The sequence below is a fragment of the Amblyomma mixtum genome, chromosome 3 (assembly GCF_055824585.1).
Source record: "Amblyomma mixtum isolate Tamu chromosome 3, ASM5582458v1, whole genome shotgun sequence".
In the NCBI taxonomy this organism is placed as follows: Eukaryota; Metazoa; Arthropoda; class Arachnida; order Ixodida; family Ixodidae; genus Amblyomma; species Amblyomma mixtum.
In genome coordinates, this window is record NC_143014.1 from 401,646,335 (window position 1) to 401,673,474 (window position 27,140).

General features: G+C 45.7%; 1 pseudogene; it reads right to left on the reverse strand.

Annotated features, from left to right (window-relative positions):
- The window catches only part of LOC149357376 (uncharacterized), a 46,734-nt pseudogene extending 20,264 nt beyond the window's left edge, over positions 1-26,470 (reverse strand).
- Positions 26,471-27,140: the final 670 nt, after the last annotated feature.

Genomic DNA, 27,140 nt, shown 5'->3' on the forward strand with positions numbered 1-27,140 from the left:
ATCGGCTAGGCGACCTGCTCGGCTAATGTGCCATCAAAGGCGTAAGCGCCAATGACTTAGCACGTTGGGCGCCAGTTGTGGGTTTCTACGTGGACACAGGCCACCACCCACCGCGGGTTCGAGCTTCGCGCGAGCCAAGGGCCCCGATCAGCCGTCACCACACACACACTGGGACACCGTTGCAGCGCACTCAACCTCCGCTGGGAGGAGAGCGATTCGCCGCAAAGAAATAAGCCTCCAAGTTCACAAAGGAGACGTTTATTCACGTCGTCCTTCAGCAGGTACACACGCACTCAATAGTCACCCCGTCCCGGGGGGCGCGCGAGGAGCAAGGCTCCGCTGCGCGCACGAAGCGACTCGAGCAATGTGCGCCGCTAGCACGCCGCTGCAGGAGAATGTCCCCGCGGCAGTGCTGTGATCTCTCTCTCGTGTCGACCGTTGGGCCGGTTGCGAGAGAGAGTGGGCATTCAACGCAAGGTACGCCTGTCAGAGGTCGCTGGACCCCGCTGGACAGGCTCGAGCCGCTGCAGGTCAGAGGACACGTGCGGGCGAGCTCGAGTAAGCACTGGTCCGAGCGGCAAAGCCGGCACGGACAAACAGTAACGTACGCACCTTACGCTGTCTCGGAGGGATCCCTCTCTCTCGGCCCCGCTCGGACGGTCGCGGGATGCGCGGCCGCCCAAAACGGGTCCCGGATTCCCGCCAAAAGGCGCCAATGGCAAAGGCCCTTGGGGAGCCGGGGCGGAGCTGTGGCTAAATGACAGTGATTAGTCACCCAGCCGCCTCTCCACCGCCTGAGGCGGGAGCAAGGGAAAGAGGAGAAACAACGCGGGCGGCCGGCACAGCCGCGCAAAGGCGACGGCGGAAAGCCAGATTCCCACAAAACACAAAATAAAACACATTCAGGGTTGAGCATTATGAAGTGTTTCGGGTGCACGGGCCCCGTCAGGCAGAGCACATCTGCCTTTTGCCCTCGTATCCTAGACCTTGTTGCCTGAATAGCATATCTATCTAAAAAAATATTAACCGAAGGCACTAACATCAGCAACAAGTGCACTCCATGAGAAACAGATTTAATTGGATGCTCAGACAGCAGCATCACAAAAAACTGGCAGTACCCACGAAGAACGTGTAACGGCGAGCTAAAATGCCCTCTATGTGGTGTGACAGCAAACTTTCAGGTTCCAATTTTAAGGACAGAACTCACAGTGGGAAAAAAAACAAGAAACTCGAAATTATCCAACTAGAAAAAATGTTCCACAAACACAGCTGCAATCAAACAAGAATTGAAAACCAGTTGATTCCTATCATATTTGTAAAACTTCCGATTTCGTGCGTTTCGGAAGCCTCAGCCTTTAAATTTTTTTTCCATACTGAAAGTAAGTAATAAAAGTGTACAAATATTTCCAACCTAAACAAAATGCTAAATTCATATTTTGCAAGCATTCAGCACTGTATCCAAGGAACAAACAAGTTATGAATGCCATAAAATTTTTACCATTAGCTGGCTAATTGAGAGAAAAAAGGATTAAAGACCACTTCTCCCCTAAACTTCCAACTGATGAGTTGTTCAGCGACAGTAATGACAATATGCAAGCAAAGATCATGCAAGCGTGCCCTATGGACTTCAACAGATATGTTTTGTCGAGAGCTACACTGTGGTATGGCAGAAGACAGATGTGCCGACAAATTAGCCCAGGTGATCACCGAAATAGACATGGGCTGCGCTTGAGAAGTGTCAGCCAGACAGCACAGAAAATCCCGCTTCACATACCGTCAGACAGCACTCTTACCCCCAGTAAGAATGTCATAGGACGGTACGGTCAGATTGGAACGCGAACACTCATATGCCGCACTTTTCTAGTTTGCAGCGAGATGTTGCTTTATACAACCAGTTTTAATATGTACTTCGGTAGATCCTATACCCAGAAACGTGAATAAGGCAAGTTGTACGCTGCAGCTTAAAGTACTCAATATATCCTTTTGTTTCGTTCAAAGGCGCTGTTCATGTTTCATTCTGGCCAGACTGTACATGCTCCATAAACACTGCTCTCTCCTTGGCACCCCCCCATCAAACCCCATCAACCCCCCCCCCCCCCCCCCCCCCCCCCCCCCCCCCCCACCAAAAAAAAAAAACCTTTCATTATGCATGCAGAAAGTACCCGAGACTCTGCATCTGCACAAATAAAGTTGTATGTGGCAGCCATGAAAAAAGTTGGGCCACATTTTGGCCACAAACAGTGCACAATCACTATGTCAAAACACATGGGCATGCACACTTATGTGGTTTCTATGGTCTATACCATTGAGCAAGTGGTACGATTTATGTTTCAGAAACAAATCGTACAAGCTGCCACACTAAACATCATGCCTAATACATGCTAGCAACTGCTTAAGATTTCACTGCCACAACACAGGCTTGAGTAATGGCGCATTAAGTGTGTGCCCGCTACATTATGTCAAATTATGCGTCGGTGCAGTGTGAAATGCTGTTATTTATACCATGCAATCAGTACACAGCTAGAGTGATCCGCAAGTGCACAGATAACTTGAGTTACAAATTATTACAGGTGGCAGTGAAGACTGGTATGTAAGCTACAAAAACTCATGACTGCTTATCTGCGACAGCAAACTGGTGACAGTCAGACCTAGCTTTTTAATCTTGTCCTGCCTTGCTCCTTGCACAAAGCTCACAAGAAACTATCTAAAGACAGTACAGGATGGCGTCAGTCCTGTCTTTTGTGTGCCTTCCGTGTCCTCATTTCTTGCACCATTACCAGTTTTTTCTTTCGAACTATCTCCGTAGACAGAATATTATTACAAGGAAAATAAGCATTTCATTTGATTTGAACTACTCCCACAGCTATCTGCAACAAGGGAGCGGAAAACACAGGCTGGGCAGCCAGGTCCCATGCACGCACACACCTTGTGGAAGAAGTGGCAGTAGTAAGTGCGCACATGGGAGAGCACCACTCGGCGCAAGCTGTCCACCCCGAGCACTTCAGCCAGGAGGGCCAGCTCCGAGACATGCACCTCCCGGGGAGGGCTGGCCGTGCCTCCGTACAGGTGGTGCAGAGCAAAGACCACTGCACCATGCGTGAACCTGCAGCACACAGAGAGCATTAACACTCAGCCAAGGGCTGTCCACCCATGAAGTGCTGTATTCCCCAAGTTAGAGCACACTGTTTAGAGTTGTTCTCATCACAAGAATAAGCACCATCATCACCACCCCCACAGTCCAAGTATGGTGGCCAGATGAGTAGGAGTGCCAACTGGCAAAGCAGAAAGTGCAACTCCCCATGTCTCCACTTCGTGACGGCAAAAATGGCACTGCTTCTCTCAGTACATTAAAGCCCCAGTGCTCATGTAAGGGTCATCTGCTACGTGTCACGATTACATCTGACCTTTTGCTAACCTTGATCTTGGCTCACAATGTTACTTATTGTGTTTACTATTACTAGACATTATGACTAAAATATATACGGACTGTCTGGCAATAAAACAGTAAAGGTACAAGTTGCATTATTTTTGTCTGTTTCAGACAGTTCTCGCACAGCGCTATTTGCAACAAGCCCCGGGCTTTATACTAAAAATGAAGACCAGAATCTGTAAGGCCAGCCTGAAATTGGCAAGAAAGATACCCAAATTTCTATTGCTTTGGTGCCACTGCATTAAGAATTGTTTAGAAGATGCAAATTTGCTCTCCATTGGCTGAGAAGGTACTGCACTCCGTGTGAATGCCACTTCGAGGAACAGCTCATCAAATGGTACAACACATTTGTCATTGAGGGTAATGCTTTTCACATGTCGAAACTATTTTTAAGTAGTTGGCTATGTAGAGCAACCAATATGGGCCGAGTGCTAGTGTTTAATTTTTTTTTGGTGGCAGCCAAAGCTCATTCCCCTGTGGACATGGGCACTGCCAGCCTGTGTGAACATGGGATACCTCCTACTCCCACCCGATTCTTTGGACAGCTTGGAGATACATTGCTCTAAGACCCCACCACTTGCTTGTTTACTATGGGGAGGCATAGGTAAGACAACTAACTTTCTGTGAAGAAAACTTAAATTCCCAGAACTGGTGATGATGAATGATAAATCATTTGCTGAAAACCAAAAAGGCTAGGGCTACGGGAAGACTGATCGAGAACAAAGAATCTGCAGTAGTCCGTGACAGATCAAATAACGGTTCAGAATGCACATCACGTTATATTCGGATCCAAGAGATGAGTATGGTGCAAATTTTTTTAATGCAATAGCATTTAGGCTACCGTCGTGCAGTTTCTAGTTTCTCCATATCAAAATTCCCTGATTGGTCAACTGGGGTCAAGTGCATCAGCTTCATATGGGCACAGCAGAGGAAGTGAACAGTCTTTTCACTCGCGGCGCCACCGCCATGCCGTGGAAAAAATGCTTGCACTCCCCCTGCCAGTTGGCACAGGCACTCAACCTGTACACCATAGTCCAAGTGAAATCGACTTCTGGACACAGCCCTCTTCAGTTGACCTCCAAAAACTCCTGTCTTGTCCGAGCACCAGCCACACTACCTAAGTAAATTTCCTAACCTCACCGCTCTACCCAATTTTCTGAGCCAGTTTTCTACCTGTCGTGTGGAATACATGCCCTGACATGTAATGACATTACAAGAAGTTCATTTTGTCATCATAATTTCAGCTAAACCATTTTCAACTTGCATTTCTTCTCTGCAAAAATAATTTCCTGCCCATTGCTGTATAACATTTTCTTTTCCATTGTTTGCTGGACTGTTTTCAGCTTCAAGCATTTTTGTCAGTCTCCACAACTGACCCTTACAGGTGAGTAATCATGAGATGCAACAGTTATATACCGTATTTGCTCACATGATGGGTAATGTTGGTTCGGGGAAGAAAACTTTGGGAACAACCCAAAAATTAAGAAAAATTTGGAGGATGCTTAAGCTACACCTTCAAGAGTGGAACGCGACAACGTCTTGCAGCGCTGCCAGGGAGTCCACGGAATGCTGTCGCCCGTTAGACAAATCGAAAACTGATTTTTTGAGGAAAGGAAATGATGCAATAACAGACTCACTTATCATGGTGGACACCTGAACTGTGCATGATACGCAGTCCCCAATTAAAGGTCACCGGTTCCCCCAATTATAGGTCGACGGTTCGAATCCCTGCCGCAAGCTAGGCTCTAACTTAACTAGTATGCTTATGTGGCATGAAACACTGAATCGTATTACACCATCTGGAACATTCTGTGGCAAACGGTTGGCATGATACGATTTTTTCCGAAGCGCGGTGCTGACACTACTATGACACCGAAGGCTTTTCGACCAAACGAGCTGTATACGCTGTCGCGTAAAATTGTAGATGCTGCAGAGGTTGAAAAACACAGGCTCCAATCCATCAGCATGTGGTTAAGGTGACTGGTACAGCACATCACATAGAATAGCAGCGGTGCTGTGAGAAACTCGTCGCTAGAGACAGCACCTCTGAGTGCCAAGTGCGATGATTCTTAGTGCTGAGGAGCGCACAAAAGAAGATGCAAGGAATAAGTGACTTCATTTCATTTACTCGCATAATGCACTCGCACTCGCTTAATGATCGCACCCTCGAATTTTGTTGGCTGCTAAACAGAGACTGTTGCAAGGGTTGTGCTGTCACTGGTTCTCAAACCAACACTGCACAGTCAAAGGCTTGTTACATGCTATTGCATGTCCTCAGGTATGTGAAGGGCAGAACTTCTTTTTCATGATTCCGGCGCCAAACATTATAATGAGTCAGTGCAATAATCCTATGCCTGATAGTAACACCAGCAACGTACTCTTCCTCCTTTCATCATCTTCTCTTACACTTAAAAGTTCAGAAAACATTCGAATATCAAACTTCATGTCAATTTTCCACTCTTTAAAACCTAGCCCAACTCGCTTGAAACATTTCAACATTATGATTTGCAAGAATGTGAAACTACTGTGTCATAATATGTACACAACAACACCTGTTTGTGCTATTCTCAACTCTGGTGAGATGTACCCTGCCATGCCTGACGCATTACATATGACATAGAAAGAAAATGAATGGTATTCTGCTGCCTATCGCACATATCTCATAGCCTTGGCATTCAATGGCTTGGATTCAGGCCCCTTGGTAGTTAAAGTACCACAGAAACCTAATATTAATTACATTTCTTCTTTCAAGTGATGCGTTAGACACTAGAATACATTGTTCCCCACGTGGTATTTGCCTACGACAACTAAAAAATTTATAATTGAATTTCTTCTCTTATGCTGTTTCGGTTTCATCAACCGAACAAAGACAGTGACATGGTTGCAGTTTAGGTCACGCGAGTCACTACGTAGTTTTAATTCACTACAACCCTTAAGCCAGCCTGCTTCAAGATTTGGAACGACAAAAACAACACATTGGCAACTACACAGCCGCTTTTCCATGGCTCACGTGTCCTAAACACCAACTATACGTCACTGCCATTGTTCGGCTGATGAAACCGAAAGCATCAAGAAGAAATTAAAATATAAATTATATAGCGGTTGTAGGCAATTACCACAGGATGATATATGTGTACTAACGTCTAACACATCATTTGAACGAAAACACACAAGCAAAAATATGGTGTCTATACTCCTTTAAATACCACAAGAGCAGTCTACACAATAAGCTAGTGCAGCATGTCAACTACGCATATTTGGTTCATATGTGCAATTTATCATCCCAAAGTGGCATACAGGCCCCGAGAGATGTCATAATGAAGGGTCATGGATTTACTTCAACCACCAAGGGGCTTCTAAAGTGATTGCACAGCACAGAAATTTTTCAATTTTGCTCCCATCAAAATGTGGCCAGAATTTATCTTACAACCTCATGTTTGCTCAGTAGCAGAATGCCTTAACCACTGCGCCACCACAGCGCATCAACTTATGTGGAAATGCTAATGGTCAACGAAACTGAACAGATCAAATGGACACTCGACAAAAATTTGACTACCAGAAGTTGTTAGACATGTGCCAGAGCTTCAGCAACAAGATAACAGGCCAATTTTACAAAGCCTACTGTGCATGCACGTGTTTAGTGGAAGCAGTCAAGTGCCATCTTGGTAGTAGTCCTTCGTGGCGGCGTCTGCATGACAGCACACCTTATTTGGTGCCTTGACTGGCATTAGACCCAGTCACAGCAGCTTTTCGCCATGCATTTATTTCGGTCGGTTAAAGGAAACAGAGGCGCCATGACAGAGTTTTCAGGGGCGCAGTCCTAATCGCAGCTGATGCAGTGCTGAGAGGGTGTGTAGTTGCTGCATACAGTGGGGTGAAAGCGACAGCGATGCTGCGCTTGTTACTCGAACCTTCATGCTTAAAACGTTGCAGGCGATGATGAAAACATGCTTGACAGTCACTTTTGCTCATTTTGCCAGCAGAACATTTCTATGCATAGCGATGCACGTGTTTGAGCGCCTTCATACAGTGCTTACACTTCCTGCCATCTCCTTTTGCCGTGTTAATTTTCGCACATCCATCTAGGCATCCACTAGCCATGCCATAGAATGTTTGTTGTCTATTTCTTTTTCATGCTTCTACCCTAAAAATGACCATCATCATCATCATTATCAGCCTGACTACGCCCACTGCAGGGCAAAGGCCCCTCCCATGTCTCTCCAATTAACCCTGTCCTTCACCAGTTGTGGCCACCGTATTCCCGCAAATTTCTTAATCTCATCTACCCACCTAACTTTCTGCCACCCCCTGCTACGCTTGCCTTCTCTTGGAATCCACACCGTTACTCTTAAGGACCAGCGGTTATCTTGCCTTCGCATTACATGCCCTGCCCAAGCCCACTTCTTCCTCTTGATTTCAACTAGGATGTCATTAACCCGCGTTTGTTTCCTCACCCACTCCGCCCGCCTCCGATCTCTCAACGTTACACCTATCATTTTTCTTTCCATAGCTCGCTGCGTTGTCCTTACCTTAAGCTGAACCCTCTTTGTTAGCTTCCACGTTTCTGCCCCATAGGTGAGTACCGGTAAGATACAGGTGTTGTATACTTTTCTCTTGAGGGATATTGGTCAACTGTCCATCATGATTTGAGAAAACCTGCCATATGTGCACCACCTCATTCTTATTCTTCTAGTTATTTCCTTCTCATGATCCGGATCAGCTGTCACTACCTGCCCGAAATAAACATATTCTCTTACTACTTCCAGCACCTCGCCACCAATTGCAAACTGCTGTTCTCTTGCTAGACTGCTGAATATTACTTGCTATGCATGCATATGCATGCTAATTTTTAGCCCCGCAGTTCTGCTCTATTCTGATATTTTCTAATTCCCTCAGGACCGAACACGCTAATTCACGGGTAAACACTAGATGGCCGTTTTTTATTTTTTAAAATACTGATTAAGCCAAGAGTGATGCTTCAGCATAAATGAAATGTTGCTAAGGTGTAATGGTCAAAGACCATTCTACAACAAAAAATAACGAATTATTTTACATTTCCAGTTTCATAGCCATGCTTTCTAATTCAACAAAATAGAGAAAGCACCATCGCTACTAGGGCAACTTGAGGGATTGGGAGAGAATACATGCATCAAGAACACACGCACTGTGGACTCCTGAATATAAGAACAAAACTTCACACAGTTCTTCACCCGCAACCTTACACTGGGCAGAAATTGCTGTAAAGATGGCTCGACGAAGCAGCTCAAAGGCGAATCTAACCACCTCCTTTTGTTGGCAGTTTAAGAGCCTCCCTCAAAGCTGAATGGCACATAGAAGGCTTTTCGGAGCTTCAGACCTTAAAAATTCACCATTTGCCAACGTACACTGATTACAAGGACATGACGGCTAAATATGCTGAATAAGGCTTCTTCAGCTGCCTCTCGTGACCAGCCCCTGCACTCTCTATTGGGGACCTTTTCATCTTTCCAAGATACAAAAAATCCAGCGCCCTCTGCTTTGCGCAGCTGTCGGAACACCTGGCACACCTCAGGTGAACCCACCTGTCCCAAAAATTCAGCATTCAGGCAGATAAACATCGCCTGGAGATGCAAACATGACTGCTTCTCGCACGTACGCCACACACCACGGCGACGCGGCCACTGGCTGGAGTACCAAATCTCTCAGAGTGCACAGTAGCAGCCAGCCTATCAGAGATGATAGGCTCACTTGTTGAAAGCCCAAGTTTCTCAAGTAAGAGAAACTTGCGCTAAAAGCTGCGTGAAAAAAGGATAAGAACACAAGCCTTTCTCACCCATCCATGCTGATGACCTCGGTCTCCTCGGCAGCAAAATCTTCCCTCAGAATGAGCAAGAAATAGTCAGACCGCAAGGCCAAAATGAACCTGCAAGGAAAAAAAACAATGCAATAGACTAATTAAACTGGTGGGCTTAATGAAGCCACATCAGCTTCACCTCTCTATTGCCAGAGGCACCTGCTACAGGAAAATGCCAGCACTATAAATCTATCTGTAGTGTATGCCTTCAAAGGCCACCCAATTGCTAGGACTCCATCTAATGGCTCAGGGCAGTGCAAAATGTACCAGCAAAATACTACATGAAAAGATCAATTTCCGTGGGCCACTTCAACATCCGCCGGATGAGTCTCCCCTGGTACACAGACTTGACACTCTTAATAACCCTTTGGTCGAGAGGCTGGATAACGGATGTGCATTTGGGGGGGAAAAAAAATCAAGTGGACAGTCATCAGGAAGTCTTCGATGTGGTGGGCACTGCAGTTATCCAAAAAAAGGCAGATGGATCTGCCCTGCTTTGGCATATCTGCATCAAAGGCTTCCAGCCAGCTGGAGAATACTGTGCGTGTCATCCAAGCTTTCTGATTAGCAGTGTACTCAACCAGAAGCCTTCGGTTACCTTTAAAGCACTGTGGCGTCGTGCTCTGGCTGATCACGAGGAGAAGACGCTTGTCGGATCCGTCCATGTTTGAATGCAAAAGAATGGTCACCCGCTTTTTGCTCAGCTTACCGCCATGACATTTTTGTCCCCTCAGGTCAAGCGTTTTTGATGGCAACATTTTGTAGAAAAAGCCAGTTTCATCCACATTATAAATTTCGGAGGACTTGCATTTGTCCATTATGCTTTCGCAACTTTCTTGCATCCAGGGTGATGCTGCTTCACCGTGACGCTCACAGGCTCCCCCGACAACACCTTGGTGAACGATGCAGTGCCATGCTTTGAATTGGCTTAGCCATCCAGTGCTCGCTTTAAAGTTGTTGTGCCCCAGAATGCACGCGATGTGAATAGCCTTCTGCTGCAGATGGCTTCCATACAAAGGCAGCGTGTTCTCTTTCGTGTCGAGGAACCACTGGAATACGGCCTTATCGACGTCTTCGCAGACCGGCGTTGCCACAGTCTTGTGCTGCACGCACACGCCGGCCTAAGTGCCTCTATGATGCTGCTTTTGGATTTCAGAATAGTAAAAAGTGAGCTGCACTGGATACTGAACTCCTCTGCAATATCAGACTTCTTTCTCCCTTTTGCAGCTTCGGTGATGACTGCAGACTTTTCCTGCAGCACCAAGAACTTGTGCTTTTTAACAGGAGGCAGAATCTTTCTGACACGCCGAACAAAACATTGGACGAAAGCAAGACACAGGCGATTTCAGCGTTTCAGCGTACACGCGGCACACGGCAAGATAGCGTGGTAGTGGGCAGTGTCAACGGCCAGCAAGGAGGAAAAAAACTGCCAGATGACCAGCGGTGTCGTCACATGAAGCGTCACGTGCCTGCATAGTTGCCATCAGACAGCCTAGCAAAAAGCTGCTTTAAGCTAAAAAAAAATAAGTAACCTAGTGTAAACAGCAATGACCGCGCTGATGCTTGCTGGCAGAAACGTATGTGCCTGACTTGTCGGATGAGTGTGCTGCTGCAGTTTTGGTACTTCTCCGTTCCCAACTGGCTGATGAGCCGAAAAAAATGTTGCAGATCACTACCTCAATCTTTTGTTATTGCGGGACTGCTTTTTAAAAACCCTTTGCTGCTGAGAGGGTGGAAATGCATTGAACTCTATGGAAGTTTGCTGGCGGCACAAAATTTTTTCGTTGCCGCGAGAATTTCGCTCTTGAGGGCTTTCGTTAATGAGCAGTTCAACTGTATCAAATTTCCTGCATACATCTTGAAGCTTTAAATTCTATACTCTACACTGTACTTATTCGTAAACTCTCTACTATTTCTGCCTGGTCTTCTGTGCTCACCACTCAGGCTATAAGCATTACGGTCTGAATGTGCATTATGAAGAAAACACTGCCTGGCACTTGCAGAAGTCCAAGAAGCTTAGGAATGACCTAAGCTCTTCATCTTCAGCTCTCAACAAAACAGCAAGGAAAGCAAGATGGAAAACAACAACAATAGCATCACTGATCCTGCTGAAAAAGCTTTCAGCTTAGACCACTTTCCACAAGCTCAGCCCTCAAGTTCATCTTGAAGAATTTAAGCAAGTCCCATTGCCATATGGGGATCCCATTTAACGAAAGCTGGCAGGTCCTATTGGGAAAGCCTGCTCGTTCTACAGGAAAGGCAAAATACAAGACAGTGCATGGTGCAATATGCCAGGCAGTGCATGATGCGAGACAATTTACCTCTCACCCCATTCATATTTTTATTACAATTTTTAAGCCTATGATAAGTGGTAAACTAGTGAGGCAAGCACACCTCCAGCCAAAGCTTGTCCAACAAATGCTGTGGCTAGGAGATCATGAGAACATACAATGCGAGTCACCCTTACAGCCCTTTCAACAGTCTTCACAGCATGTTTCAGATAATTTTAAGTACCCACTGAGGTCCACGTCGGCAAGGCACATGACCGTTCAAATTCCATCACTTCTGTAAATGAGAGCCAGTACATCCTTTTTTTAACCTCAAAAACTACTCCAACTTCTCACATTAAGCAGTGCATTGCCTGTGCAGTAGGTGACAGTTTGTCGATGAGTGTTCATACCTGTGTGCCCCGATGTCCTTGCCCTCTACGCGAATTGTGATGTCCGTCTCCACCTGGCCAATGAACATCCTGAGCAGGTCGTCCCCCAACTTGGAGCAGGCACCCAGCCTCTCTGGGCTGCAGCCTGACTCCTGCATCCTCTTGTCGATGCTTGACAGGCAGCTCACTTCAGAGACCTCCGAGTACACAGTCTCTGAATCATCATCCCCATCTCCAGGAGAGAAGGGAGGCTGCGGTAGGCATAGGCAGCACATAAGGAAAGAAGCAAGGATACCAGGGCACCCACAAAACACTCCGCAAATGGTTACACTAATTACATTACACTAAGATATGGATCAATTTTCTGTTAACCTATCACTGCAAGGATATCTGCAACTATTTAATAAATGCTAGCCCTTGATGTCACCCTTGGAAACACTCATAAAGCATATTTTACACCAGGACTTGATATCACGTAAAAGTGTCACCAGCATAGTGTTCACCACCTTGTGAGCTGCTCTCCGATGCCAATCCATCAATTAGAATGTCCCTGCTTCACTTCCCATCAAACACTGAAGAGCAGGAGGAGGTCAGAAGTATACCACACTGAAAATGCAGACAAGGTTAGGCATCCCCAGAATCAGCATCCCAGAAGTGGTATCAAACAAAATTTGAACTCTGTGTTCATTCTTTTAAACCTGACACTTTATGCAGTAATTTACAGAGAAAGAAGTGCTTTAGTTGGATTAGTCAGGTCTGAGCTCCTGTGCTTGGATAAGGTGGTGGACCCTTTGGTCACCAGCATCATGCCTCAGTCACCAGCATCATGCTAATGGCCTGTGTTGCAAAATGCACATTGTGCACCCATATAAGCTCCAAAGATTTTTTTTTTATTTATTTATTTATTCATACTGTTCACCCTCTGCATGAGGGTCATTACAGGGAGGGAAACATATACAGACACAAGTGCAATTCTCTTCGCTAAAAAAAGAAACACTCAAATGCACAGAATTACAGATTTGCACAGCAATCTTCCAGGAACGCGTTCACACCTATCACAAATTTGTCTACATCTGTTTGGTCCACAACGTCACTTGGTAGTTGATTCCAAATTTCTACAGCATCGGGAAAAAAGGAGTAGCGATAGACTTAGTACGTGTAATAATAGGTTGTAATACCTTACTGTGATTTTTCCGAGGGCAACGCTTCAGGGGAGGTGTAACATAGTGATGTTTATTAACTTTGACTTTATCATTCATTATCAGAAAAAAAAGTTTCAATTTCTGCTTTAGTCTTCTTTCTTCTAGTGATTCTAACTGACACTCTTTTAGCATTGCTGTGACTGAATCAGTGCGGCGGTATTTAGAGCATATAAAACGTGCTGACATCCTTTGCAATCTTTCCAGTTTCCGTTTTAAACCCTTTTGATGAGGACTCCACACTGCACTTGCGTACTCTATGATTGGCCGCACGAACGTCTTGTACGCAATCAATTTAATTTCTCTAGTCGCATTCGGCAACTTCCTCCTCAGGAAACAGACCTTCTGGTAGGCTTTTAAATAGACATTTTCAATATGGGTGCGCCAGTCAAGATTATTTGTTAATGTCACTCCCAAGTACTTGAGACACTTTACTTGATCTAAGGAATTTTCACCGATATTGTATCGAAACATCATAACATTCTGCTTCCTTGTTACTTGCATGTAATTAGATTTTTGGTAGTTTATTTCCATACCCCATTTCAGGCACCATGAGTTTAACGACTGAAGACATCTATTTATGTTCATCTGATCTGCCGGGGAAGCCACAGGAGAGTAAATTAAACAATCATCGGCAAAAAGTTTCATTCTGACAGGCGATTCGACGATAGCAGAAATATCATTTATATACAATAAAAACAAAAGCGGACCTAAAACGGAGCCCTGTGGCACCCCCGACAGAACTTCATGCCTATTCGATACTGCACTTTCTATTTTGACGACTTGACAGCGGTTACTTAGATAGGCCTGAATCCATAGTACTATATTTTCAGCGATTCCTAATCTGCGTAGTTTAAAAAGAAGCTTATGATGCGGAACTTTATCGAAAGCCTTCGAGAAGTCTACACAGACCACATCTACCTGCTGACGTTCATCTATAGCCTTGCAAAAGTCGTTCACTGTTTCAATTAAAACAATGAACAAAATAAAATGTGCACTCATCAAATCCAAACCAGAGCTATTAAAAAACGTGGGGGGTGGTTACCTTAAACACAACTTTTTAGTTAATGTTGCATGCCTGTCTTGAAATGGTTATACAGTAGAACCCCGTTCATACGTTTTTCACCGGACCGGGAAAAAAAAACGTAACAGCCGGGAAAACGCAACAGTGAGGAAAGCACCGAAAATTAATGAAAACAGTGCAGCTTTGACTTGAAACAATTAATTTCCGCAATTTGACCCTAGGACTTTAAAAAATCGAGAATGGTGGATTGCAGTTTCTTTCGCTCGCTGGAAAGAACAACGCGTTTCTCAATAGCAAAGGCCGCATTGCTGTCAGCGTCGCTTTGCGGTGCGGCCACACCGCACGCACGCAGCAGTGCTGTGCAGTTCACGCGCTCACTGCAGTCCACGCTGAAGCGATGTTGTGCACAGCGTCAAGCACTGAAATGTTTGTAGGCTGCTCGCTGCGCTGCTCCGCGTAAGCCGCCCTGGCTGCCTGTCAACTGCGTTTAGTACGTCCAGCTTTTCCTCAAGGGAAAGCCCCTTCCGCTTACTCAACGCTATCACGCCATCAAAGCACAATAAAGATGTTGCGACTGAGAAGGATGAAAAGGAAATTGCACGGGCCCTGCCGACTGGCTCCAGCCGAGCCACCACCGCTGTCACTTGCAGATAGAGGAGAGTTAAAAGATAAAAAGAGAGTGAAAGAAAAGACGCGCTGATAAGCGACCGCAGCCGCGCGCCTCCTCCTCACCACCTCCCACGATAAAGATCGCGGCGTTCGGCGTGCGAGGCAGATAGCCATCTAGTGGCGGCCTCTCCAACTCGCGTGCGGCTTCTTGCAGCCAGTTCGGTAGCCAAGCCGGGCCAAGACTCGTCAAAAATCAAAATGGCGGTTGGCGCGCATTGCCCGGGCGGGTTCGGGAAGCCCGGTTGCGACGTATCATGCGGGATCGTTTCCTCGGCTACGACGTAACAGCGGGGTTCCCAATACATTGGATACTATGGAAGCTGTGCCGGGACCCGAAGAAAACGACGTAACAGCCGGGAAAACGCAGCAGTGAGGAACGTAACAGCGGGGTTCTACTGTACTAAACATTTTACACATACAGTCTCAGCACTTTCTTTCAATGCACACACCAGCGGAGATTATGCCTTGTAGAGGAGGATCTGACAGTGCTCAGGTCACTTGTACAAATGCAAACACAGTGCATGAAGGGGCTATACTATCTGAGGCATGTACGCACCCTTGGTATACTTTCCCTGGGCACGACTGCAGGAGACTCTTGAACCACACTGGTATCAGCCTTAGTCACAAGGACTTCCAATTCTGGTTTCTTGGGCAGTACTGTTGATGACACTGGTCCTGCTGATGGCAACACCTCAGCTTTTGAAGACGCGTCCTTTTTAGGCACATCACCTTCCCGGTCACTCTCATGCTCTAGGGAATCACTGTCCTCGCCATCGCACACCTCAGACCTGTGGAATGTCATGGCATCCACATCCTGGGGCCGTGTTGACGACTTCACGGGCAATGCCCTGGGTGCTGGTTTCACAGGCTCTGGCTTTGCCTTGCGCCTGAGAATCGGGCTCATTGGCAGCAAGCAGACTTCAGGAGGCTGGAACCTTGATTGGCATGTCGACACCCTCTTTGGTGAGGAGACGTCCCCTTCAGCAGTGGGACAGGGTGCAATTCTAGTAGTAGGCTGTTCCGTAGCTGGGATCTCCTCCGACACAACCAATATCTCTTCACGCTCAAAGTGTTCCCACATGCGGTGTTCAACAATGCTTCACTGCCTCTCTACACTGTTTGCACCATCCTTTGCAGGCTTTCCCTGGTAGTTACTATACGCTTCGTGGGCACAGACAACACTTTCACTGTGGTCATCATTGATGTCAATGAACATCGACAGTGACAAGGTGCATGGCATTGTGCGAGAGGATGGCTTCTCATCAGGATGAGAGTCATCGTGGTGAACTGTATTGAAGTCAACGTACATGTAGCATGACTGAGGTCGTTTGGACGAATCACTATCTCCTTTGGGCTTGCTTGCTGGTGACCTTTTCTGGGCCTGGCCTGCACTAGCATCTCCACCAGCACCTATGTACATGTACAGAGACGAACCTTGGTTTGACGGCTCCTTGTGCTGCTGTGCCTGGGTTTCCTCTGGTTTTGTCTTGTTTATGTCGATGTAGAAGGGGAACAGCGCACCCGATGCGCGACGCTCCTGGTTTGACCCCAGTTCAGCTTGGTCAGCAGCACCCTGCGAGGGCACTTCCCCCACATCATTAAGGCTGTCGTACGCCACTGCCTCAGTAACAGATGTGTTCTGGGACATGAAGCCAGAATCATTCATCCCAAAAGCAACACAAGAGCCTCTCTTCTTCTCGCCAAGTTGCCCACCGACCTTAGGTGATCTCGGAAGGCATTGGTATGACACTGGCATGGGAGCAGGAGATTTCTCGTGCAGGAAGAATGCAGACATTGGTGCCAGAGACTTTCCATCCTGCTCTGTGGAGACTTTCAAGCCTGCTTTATTGCACTCCTCTACAATTGTGGATTTGTTGCTATGCTGTTGCTCCTCATGCTCCTGCACACCCATTATCGCTGCTGTCTCTTCCCCATTCCACTTTTCAATGGCTGCCTCGAGCGGCATCTGGCTCTGCAGATCAAATGTTCCACTCCGCACCATGCTGTTGCTCATGCTCACGGAGCACTCGTCCCGGTTGTCTGAGACGTCATCGCAGGCTTGGCTTTCCTCGTACACTTGGGTGCTATCGCATAGGCTGTCTAGAGGTTCTTCTACATTTCCAGCTGTTGCATCACGGTTCTCACTACAGTTGGCGTCATTGTCATTCACAAAGCATGAGCGGAAATTCTCTAGAGAGTCCTCAGCCCCCGTCTGCTCAAGTGACCCAGTAAACACGCCGCCATTGTCCCCACCTGGTTCATTGGCTGAGCCGCTCTCGATTACTTCCTGAGTTCCCTCCCTGGTGTCAGTCTCGCCAGTCATGTCCTGAAAATCATCATCGCCACCATCTTCATCATCTGTCGAGGCAGGATCATCCTGGGAGCGGAGGGCTCGAAGAATATCATGCTCCTTCTTTCGAATGTCATCATCGGAGTACACGCTCCTGGATGAAATGCCAGACAAGAGAAAAAATCAATCAATCACTGCACCAGCCCCCAACATGAACGGGATGTTAAGTGGTTGCTTCAGTAATCAGACATATTTGCACAAATAAGAACATCGGTAGACATTTCAGAAGAGATGAGGCTTGGGCATGTTGGTCAGACATACTTAAGGGAAAAAATAGCGCACACGAGAAGACGGGACAAGCGCTTGTCTGTGTCTCCTCGCTTGTCCCGTCTTCTCGTGTGCACTATTTTTTCCCCTTTAAATCGGTAGACAGGTCCTTAAGAACCAATTTTTTACTCCCTTCGTCACTTTGTGTCAGTTCAGTGGAAATGGAACAGCACACAAAGGGAACAGCATAATGGGACAAGCACAAGTACGGACAGACACTAGGACAAGCCCTTCCCTTTGTGTGCTTGTCTGTTAGAGCTGAATTCACATATAACCAACTATAAAAAAAAACAGTTTTCTTCCTTCCTTCTTCCTCATCCCAAAGGTGACACTACGTAGTCCTGGTATCTGTATTCTAAGCTCAACGCTCTTAAGGAATATTAGCCTGCAATGCACACCACACGAGTGAAGTAGCAAAAGCAGCTGTAGCAGATCTAGTGTGACAGAACACACAGGCAACCAGTGGTACCCACTCCCCCTGCTGCTTTGTACTGCATTTGCACAGATCACACGGTGTTAATTTTCACTGAGAACCAAAGTGCTACAATATCAGAAAGCATGTCATAAAGATTCTGTTCATGCCCACAACTTTAAGGGGAGACGCAGGTCTTGAAATGATAAAAAAATGTGAAAATTTCGATGTTGCAAAAATGGCAAAGCACCCGCACAAAAAGGTTTAAGGCAATTGCATATTCTCCGCCTACGAAGAGTGGAAATTGTGATTTCGGAGCGAAATGTGACAGAACTTCGCGCCTGTAGCTTCTCATGACCACGTTCCCGATGGCCACCATCTTAGTTTTGTTTAAAAACTGGGCCCCTCCCCCACATCCTGGTATTTCTCACTACTGCGAAATATTACTGGAGTGTCCCCATTCTGCTGTTTTTTCAGGCCTCTACAACGACCTCCAAATAGCTGGCACACGCACTTCAAATGAGATTTTCTCAGCTTCATGATTTTTGCCATCGTGACTAGCCTTACGGAAGTTTTTATGTTTTTAAGGCGCAATTTCAAATATTCTTATATCGTTGAAAGCAGAAAGAAGTAAACTGTGGAGCTATGCTTTTTTTTTTTGGCTGAGTCGAACATTATTATTTTGTGAACCATGTCACCTAACTATATTTCATAATTATGGTGCTTGGACATAACTGAACATTTTTATATGATGATGCACCTCAAAAACAGTATAATTAGCATAGCTCCAGATGGCAGGTCTTTGCCTACGGCTTCATTTCAATTGAAAGTGTCTTAATGACCCGTAAGAATTCAGGTAATTATGCTTCAATTATTTTCATATACTATGGGAACTACTGAGATACACTGAAACTAATTATATTTTTGAAAACAGGAAGAAACACATAAGCACACCCAATTTCATTATGATATCTTTTATAATTAAAATTTTCATTTCCAGTCCGTGTCTCTGGTTAACATAGTTACAATAGCCTTTATTGTTCCCACACTGCCCGCTTTTAGGCACTGCATTGAGAGTATGACTGCAAGGTATTGGCCTCACAAAGAATGAACTCAAAGTACAGGCAAAATATGTAACCTGGCAGCACACAACCAGGCAGCACACAACCTTGGATTTTGCAGCTGACATGATTCAGGAAAGCAAAGCCCATGAAATAAATCCCCACAAAGACTCACAGCACAGACAACACAGCAGCCACCATCATGCCCCTGAACTCAGTTTTCTTCACATCTCTTCTCCCATATAACATTTAAATGACTCTTAATCAATATAGCATGCCTCTCACATTCTGATATGGCCACACTGAATATGGAAATGAACAAAAATGGGCATTTGTCCGAATCCATGTAATTTAGCAATTAGTACACAAATTGCAGCCAAATAAAGCTGCATTATTTCTGCAGAACTTGCAACGAGATGTCACCCATGAACTGCCCAAGGAGACAAAGACGCAGTTCGTTTTGATTGCAAACTTTTGCCACAGGTTAACATTACAAGTAATGAGCTACTAGAAATAAAAATTACTACATCATGCATAGTTCCGTATGCACGAAAAGCATGCAGAACTAAGCGTTCACAAATAAAAAAATTCACCTCTCTCAAGAAAGCAAAAATGCCTCTGTGTACACACTCAGTACTCTCTTTTTTAGCCCGTGCCATCATACAGACAACTTGGCACAACCATTTCTTCTACTTTAAATTGAAAAGCTCATCCTGACCAAATCATGGAAAATGGCAGTGCGAAAGAAACGGGGATGAAGATGTAGAAACACAGGCGACAGGACAAGCGCTGAACTACCCGCTTAATTTTATTGAAAAACAATCCAGATCTTAAACGTTCGAGTGCATCACAAGTCAGGTTATTGATAAAACTATGAATGCGCATCTAGCAGCAACACAACATTCATTCTCATTATCACTGGAGGCTAGATACAGGCAACCACGTGAGGGCATACCTCTAAAAGCGGAAGAAACGACCAAAGCACGGGCAGAACGAGTCTTTACATCAGAGCAAAAGCAGAGACAGATTAACCACAAAAACAAACAAAAAAATCAACAACAAAAGAGCCAACAAGCAAAGGTCTAGTCATTTAGTTGCACAAAAGCAGTGTCAGGTGGAAAAGGAACTAAGTAAAACCACGAAAGAAATGTAATCATTGGATGGCGCCATCCTGAAAGGAGATTTGTCTTGGTGCTGGATGCACTTTCATGGTTGCATCGATAACCTGACTTGTGATGCACTCGAATGTTTAAAATGTGGCCCATTTTTTCAATAAAATTAAGCTGGTAGTTCAGCACTTGTCCTGTCGCCCATGTTTCTACATCTTCATCCCCATTTCTTTCGCACTGCCACTTTCACTGATTTGGTCAGGATGAGCTTTCAAATTTAAAGTAGAAGAAATGGTTGTGCCAAGTTGTCTGCATGATGACATGGGCTGAAACAGAGTTTATTGAGTGTGTACACATAGGCGTTCTCGCTTTGTTGAGGGAGGTGCATCATTTTACATTTGTTAACGTTTAGTTCTGCATTCTTTTTGTGCATACAAAACTATGCATGATAGAGATACTTACGAGTTTAGAGCTCGGCAATAAATGTATTTTGTTGACGTGGCCACATTTACATGCTGCAGTGTACACTCAAGCTCTCAAGTAACACACCCTTTCCACTCCTCTCAATCCCAAGAGTACCGGCTTCCAGGATCCTGGATCACATTAAAGGCCTACTTGACCAAAATTTTGCAAACCATAAAAACGTTTTTTTCGTAGTACATCCCCGGATTATGTTAACCACAAAACATTACGTTACAGTTTCAAGCAGTTAAGTTGCCAACGGTACACAAAATTCGGAGTTTTCAATAACGAAACAGGAAAAATGGGCGTCATTACCACCCGCTGGAAGCGATGCATGTTTAAGACAGGAGTCCATATAGGTTCAGAGCGTCTGCTCGATACAGCTCGTGCAAAGCACTGGTAGTGGTAGCGTGTACAGCACTTTGCTCAATAAATGGTAGTTATATATGGAAAAACATATATTAAATTACATAACTTGCATCATACATGGAATGAAACGCCCCAGAAAAAACTGGCAGTGGCTTAGCTCAGCTAGGCCAGGATATACACAGCAAAAGCAATTTCGTCTCCTGACATTTCAGTAGCAACACGCCACCGTCGTTAAGCAGCTTGGCGGCGTCTCTTAGCGAGACGTTCCTCTCGTTTTTTGGACGTCTCGGCCGATCGCTTAGCTTTTCTCGTTTCATTATCATGCTGTCGGCCTGCCTTGCACCATGCGATGACTTCTGGATCGGAAGACTCAATGTCACGCAGCCTGTACTGCTGCCGTGACGAGCACGGCCGCTCTCCTTCTTCTATGGTGCGTGTCTAAAGGTGGATTCACACGACGGACCGCTTCACGGACCAATCGGTCACGTGATGTCTGACGCGCGGTCCCCCCGTCCGCGGCGAGCATTCACACGACGGGAGGAAGCAGCAGACGACAGCGCGGACGAGCCAGTCGGATTATCGCATTGTCGGCGTAATCGTCTCTGTGCGTATCCCACAGAGCGGGAAAACTTTCCACAAGGGCAAGAAAAAAAAAGGTTGCGTCATCTGTGAACCTAGAACCGTACGAACAAGACGCGCTTTGGCTGTTAGAAAGTTCGCCAAGTGGTTCCATCTTCGCAGCTGTCAACAGGACTATGTAGTTTTTCGCGCTCGCATGTACTTTGGTTCGACCAGAGGCTTGTATTGGATTTTGTAAGCTTGCTCGTTGCCAGACTAAACAGTTTAACCGCTACTGCTTTGAGAGTCACGGCCAAGGATCTCAAGCAATCCGAAGTGTGAAAAGGTCTCTCGGCCATATCACGAATCGCTGCTCGCGAGTGAAGCGGAGCAGCAGGAATCAGTGACGTAGGGTCACGTGATGCCCATCCGCGAGGGCACTTCGCGATTTGGTCCGTCGTGTGAATCCAGCTTAAGGAGCGAGCGCATCGCTTCCAGCTTATATCCCAGCTGCGCGGCGCAACTCTGCGCATGTGCAGTGCGGCGCAGCGGCTGCGGCGCCATGGTTGCCATGGTACTGGTTGCCTTGGCAACAGCGCATGCGCAATAGCAGCCTTTGGCAGGCACCGCGAAATGCACTTCTGCTAGCCTAGCGTAGCTTTTGCTGCAAAAGTTTTAAATGTGTTCTATTTGCTGTGGTAGACTAGAAAACTCCTCGTTCAACCTCAGTGAAGATGATCGCGCCGCTATGCTAGTGAGCGTTGTTTGCCTGGTAGTATTCGATTACAGCTTGTGCAAAGTTTGGACACCGCGAAGGAAGGAGGCATGTTCAAATGGAGGCCAAGTAGAAAAAGTGCTTGTACTAATCAAGTCACTATTTTTGAGCGGGCCCGCATGCCAAAAGCACACATGCGCTATGCTATGTGTGCAATATGGTTATTGTCTTGATAAAAAAAAATGACCTGCCTTCTCCTTTCCCTTCTCATTTTTTATCCCCCGTAGAAAGGTATTTCTGCCTGTGCAAAAAAATTTGGAGCAGGTACAAGGTAAATCAATAAAAAACAGCTGGATATCCAAAAAGGGAGCTCTAGAGAATTAAGCATAGTGTAAAGTGAAAGAATCTACCAGAAGCAAAATTTGTGTTAACGAAATAAATATATATTTTTCTCTACGAGGACTGTGGTGTCAATGCGGTGCTGATGGTGGGCTTGTTCATCTTTGTGCGCCTCGGCCAGGCAAGCTGCTGCGCGTTGCAAAATGCATACCGGTTACAAATGAGCATAGACTTATGCGCTGTGTTCATTAATGTATTTACAGAGAGCCATTTAAAGCCTGTGTACTGCAGGGATGAAAAAGTTATAATCTTTTCAACCACACAGCTAGGCAGAACGACATGGTTGCCGGACCCCAGCTGACCATACGGCCACCACGCAAATTGCTGGTAGGCAGTGTATCTGCATCGACTGAGTAATAATGCAGAACATATAATCAAAATTATTTGTTGCTCTCGGTTGAAAATAATGTCATTTAAATAAATTATGCGCTTCAGGTCGCTGAGGTTTTGGAAACGTGCCAGATGATAACACTAAAGCTTCTTGTATTTGACCTCAAGTATGAATGGCGTGAGGCAGTCAGTAAGAAAATTGGGTGTTTTCAGTAACGCACGTGTAGCCTTCCAGGATTCTGAGCTCGGCCTGCGAGTCTTCGCGGAAGCAGATACACTCGATGCCCGACTGCATTATTACGTTTCAGGTACAGCTGCACCTGAATTAAATGTGTGAATGTTTATTCCTTTTCAGATGAAGCAGACCTCTACTTAGACATCTGCCTGGTGTAAATAACGTGACATCAAAAAGACACTGCTCGATGAGCAAAGCCGTCTACTTTAGCTTCTGAACCAGCTAAGCTAGCTTGTGACTCTGATTAGAGACTCCTCGCAGCCTTCCTTCTCCCAATTATAGCCCTCTTGGTACGTGGCATGCTTTGCCAATTGGACCAGAAACACGTATGTGCTTTGATGATGTAGACCAGGAGAGGTCTACTGACAAAGCCCTGCCCATAAATGGGGTTAGCGTGAGAGAGAAGAGTCAGTCGCCTACTGTTAAATTTTTTTTTTAAAAAGAAGGGAATACACGTTAAAACTGGAGCTCCAGACAGTTGACACCATCTTTCGAGATCGGGTGTGAAGGACAGTGGCCGAGAGGTATACATGGTGCTTTCTGCATTCCTCGTATTCCTTTCCGCGGCCACGCACTTCGTCGACATGATGCCAGAGGTTAATTTTTCCCGGAGACCATCGAGATTCGCGGTGAAAACCGCCAGAAATGCGCCAGAAGAAGGACTTACAAGGGGCACTCACTCACTTCGGAACGCCTGAAACTGGAGAGCCGACGATGCCCGTGTCTCAATTGTACGTCATTTCTGGTCAGATTTGTTAATTGTCCAACACACCGCTAGGGGACTGCGTCGTCTGCTACAGAAGTATCTGAACGCTTATGACTGAAATACTAGACGCTTCACAGCCCTAATATTAAACATAAATATTGTTCATAACATGCACACTATATCGAGCGCAAAATTAGACATAGTCAACTTTCGGTCAAGTAGGCCTTTAACACACATGGCAACCTCATCAGACAGCATCTTCACTGGTCAGACCAAAGACTTGGGTTACATTCTTTAGAGAGGTGTGACCAACACTGTGTTCTCGGTAGCAAAACACTTTCCCAACAGGAGGATTACAATAAAATACACCTATACTGACAACGTAATGCCTGAAGAATAGCCCTCACAAAACTACCCACGTCAAACCCATTTCAGGATCTCTGTAGTGCACACAACATACAAAAGTGTGAACAACGCTCCTTTTCTTAACTATGGCGGCTCACCTGAGGAAGTCCCGGAGCAAATCCTTGTCAAGAGGCACAGCAAACACATTTGCACCTTCCCCTGAAACAGCACACCTCTCAGTGAGAAGCTTCCAGAAGGCAGGCACCCTCACTAGAAGCACTGCCTTGTGGGCCTTCAGCACCAGGCCACCGGGAGAGTTGTCTGACAATGACTTGATGGTCACATCTGAGAAGAGGCCGTCTTCAAACAAGCTGCACAATAAGGCATCAACTATGTACTCAAAACCTCATAGGTAGCATTATTACAGCACTGAAAACAATGATAAAGATTAGTGGTTGGCAACTGAGACACAATGATGCCACAGTTGATGTAAGGAGCCATAGTAAACACTTCATAACACTAGATGTTTTCTAGCTTCCACAGAGAACTAACTGGATGGCCTAAATCAAACCTGACCACCACACTGACTGAGAAATGTTCTTATGTACTCAATATAAACAGACAACCAAAAGTTTACAGGTGTTCACACCCACTGCACATAATTAAGGTACCGTATTTTCCGGTGCACAAGACCCGGCTTTTTTTTCGAAAACCTTGCTGGTGCGTCCTATACAAGGGTGCGTCTTATATGCGAATTTTTCATTGTTTTTTGCGAGTTCAGAAATTACTCAGGTTCATTTTCAAGCTTTTCTTACCGAAAAAATATCACTAGCAATGATGCGGTTGTGGTTAATACTTCAATACGGGTACCACCGTGCGCAACTTTTTTTAGGTGAACTTTATCATGAAACGGCGGGGATGACAACTTCCGGGATCACAAACACACGACCGTTTCGGAGGCCCCAAGCAAAAGTAATGTGAAATGCCAAAAGATGACGACAATCACGCTTCTCGCCATTGTCAAGACAAGCCAAGACAAGCCGGCGTTCTTTTTTTAGCCACCCTTTGCAACTTTGTTTGCTCCGTGTACGTAGAGCGAAGAGAATGTTTCAGCCGCGTTGACTCCAGAAATGGGCGAACTTTTTGATAGCGCATCCGAAGGTGATGACTTCCAAGGTTTTAAGTAGAAATAAAATGTTCTTATGGACATATGGGAGAGTTTTTTAATTTTTCTTCCTTTTTTTTTCTAAAACATGGGCAGGAATGGCGTGAGTGTTGCCTTTTTTCACCACTTAGCGTTGCTTAAGAATTTCTCACAGGTACGGTGAATTTCGTGATGGTCGCGCAAGCGTGTTTAATTGATCCTCACTAGCCTAACTGGGTAAACTGGGGTGCGTCTTATATACGGGTGCGTCTTATATACCAACTTTTTCAATGACAGCCTGCATATATGGCGGGTGCGTCTTACACAAGGGTGCGTCTCATACGCCGGAAAATACGGTATGCCAAACAGCCTGCATTTGGGCTATTCAGTTTGAAAGGGACACTGATGGCAAATCGAAGTTGGTCTGTATCGATAGCTTATCATGTTTTAGTAATAATGATGCTGCTTTCACTGAAAACAGAGCTTTTATAAAACAGAAAAGGCCAATAAATGGTAAAGAAAGTGTGCTGCCGCCACAGGCTGCTTTCACAAACAAACTGTGATCAAACCAAGTGCTTTTCTTTTTCTGTTTGTGGATCTCCGAAGCTAGACCACATTGACATCAACTTTCAGCTGGCGATCACAGAGTTCCAAATGCACTCAACGACATCATCAACTTTGGGAGTGTGAATTAAGTGGTGGGAAAAAATGTTCCATTTTATAGCCCAAATTTCTCAGCAGTCAATACATCTTTTGCCACTTAATGAATGTCAATACAGCCACAAAGAGCCAAACCATCAAATTTTACAAATAAAAAATTGGACGGTGTTGGCCTCAGGGTCCCTTTTAGTAGGAGGCCACAGAGGAAGGAATGCAAAGGCTGACAACTGTGCAAATCTCGCCATTTCTGTACTCTCACTGGCCAATGCTGCCTGACAGAGACCAGCCATACATGTAATGCATACAAACCAAGCTGCCACTCAAACCATGACACAGTTAGCTGCAACATGCAGCAGCAAAGACTGCGCTACCTCAGCATGTGGCTCTGTAGCTGCGCACGGATGCGGAGCTTGAGTTTCTCGTGCTCCTTGCCTCACTTGAGCAGGAAGCCTGGGCTCGGATGCAACGGGCTCCAAGCTGGGCTTCCCGCCGCCATGGGCGCATCGCAGCAGGTGCTTCACCCACTGCAATGCTCAGCCATTGGCCTGCACACAGAAAGCGCACCCCTTAGCAGACTGCAGTCTCATACGAATGGTGTTGAAACAAAATGAGACTTCTGACAAATTTGTCCACAAATTTCAGACTGTTCCGCAATTAAATGTGCGCCGCAGAATGCTTCTCTCAGCTAAATTGGTGAATTATTCGAGCTCAAATTTCAAACAGAAATGGCTTTTGGTCAGCAGAATTGCTTTATGCCGGAGTTGTTTGGGGTACATGCCTGACTGAATTGATAACAAAAAGTCAAATAATCACATCGTCTGCAGCGACAACGAAACAAAACAAGCCGTTATCTGAGCGACTGCACCAGTGGCACCATCTTATTTGTTAGCCGTAGAGATTTGGCAAAAGTGGGGTGCGTTTTGCGAGAGATTTGAAGACGCTCTTTCAACTGCTTTATAAATGATCACAAACAACTTACTTAGGCCAAAACCACTAAATTCAGTCTTTCATAAAGAAGAGTCTTCAAACCTCCCGCAAGCCCCCCACCCCCCTTGCCGAATCTCCACAGCCAACAAAGGAGACTGCACCACCAGTGCAATTGCCCAGATATCGGCTTGTTTTATTTCGTCACCGCCACACACGGTACAAATATCCAAATTTTTTTATTGATTCAGGCAAGTACCTCGAACAGATGTAGCATAAA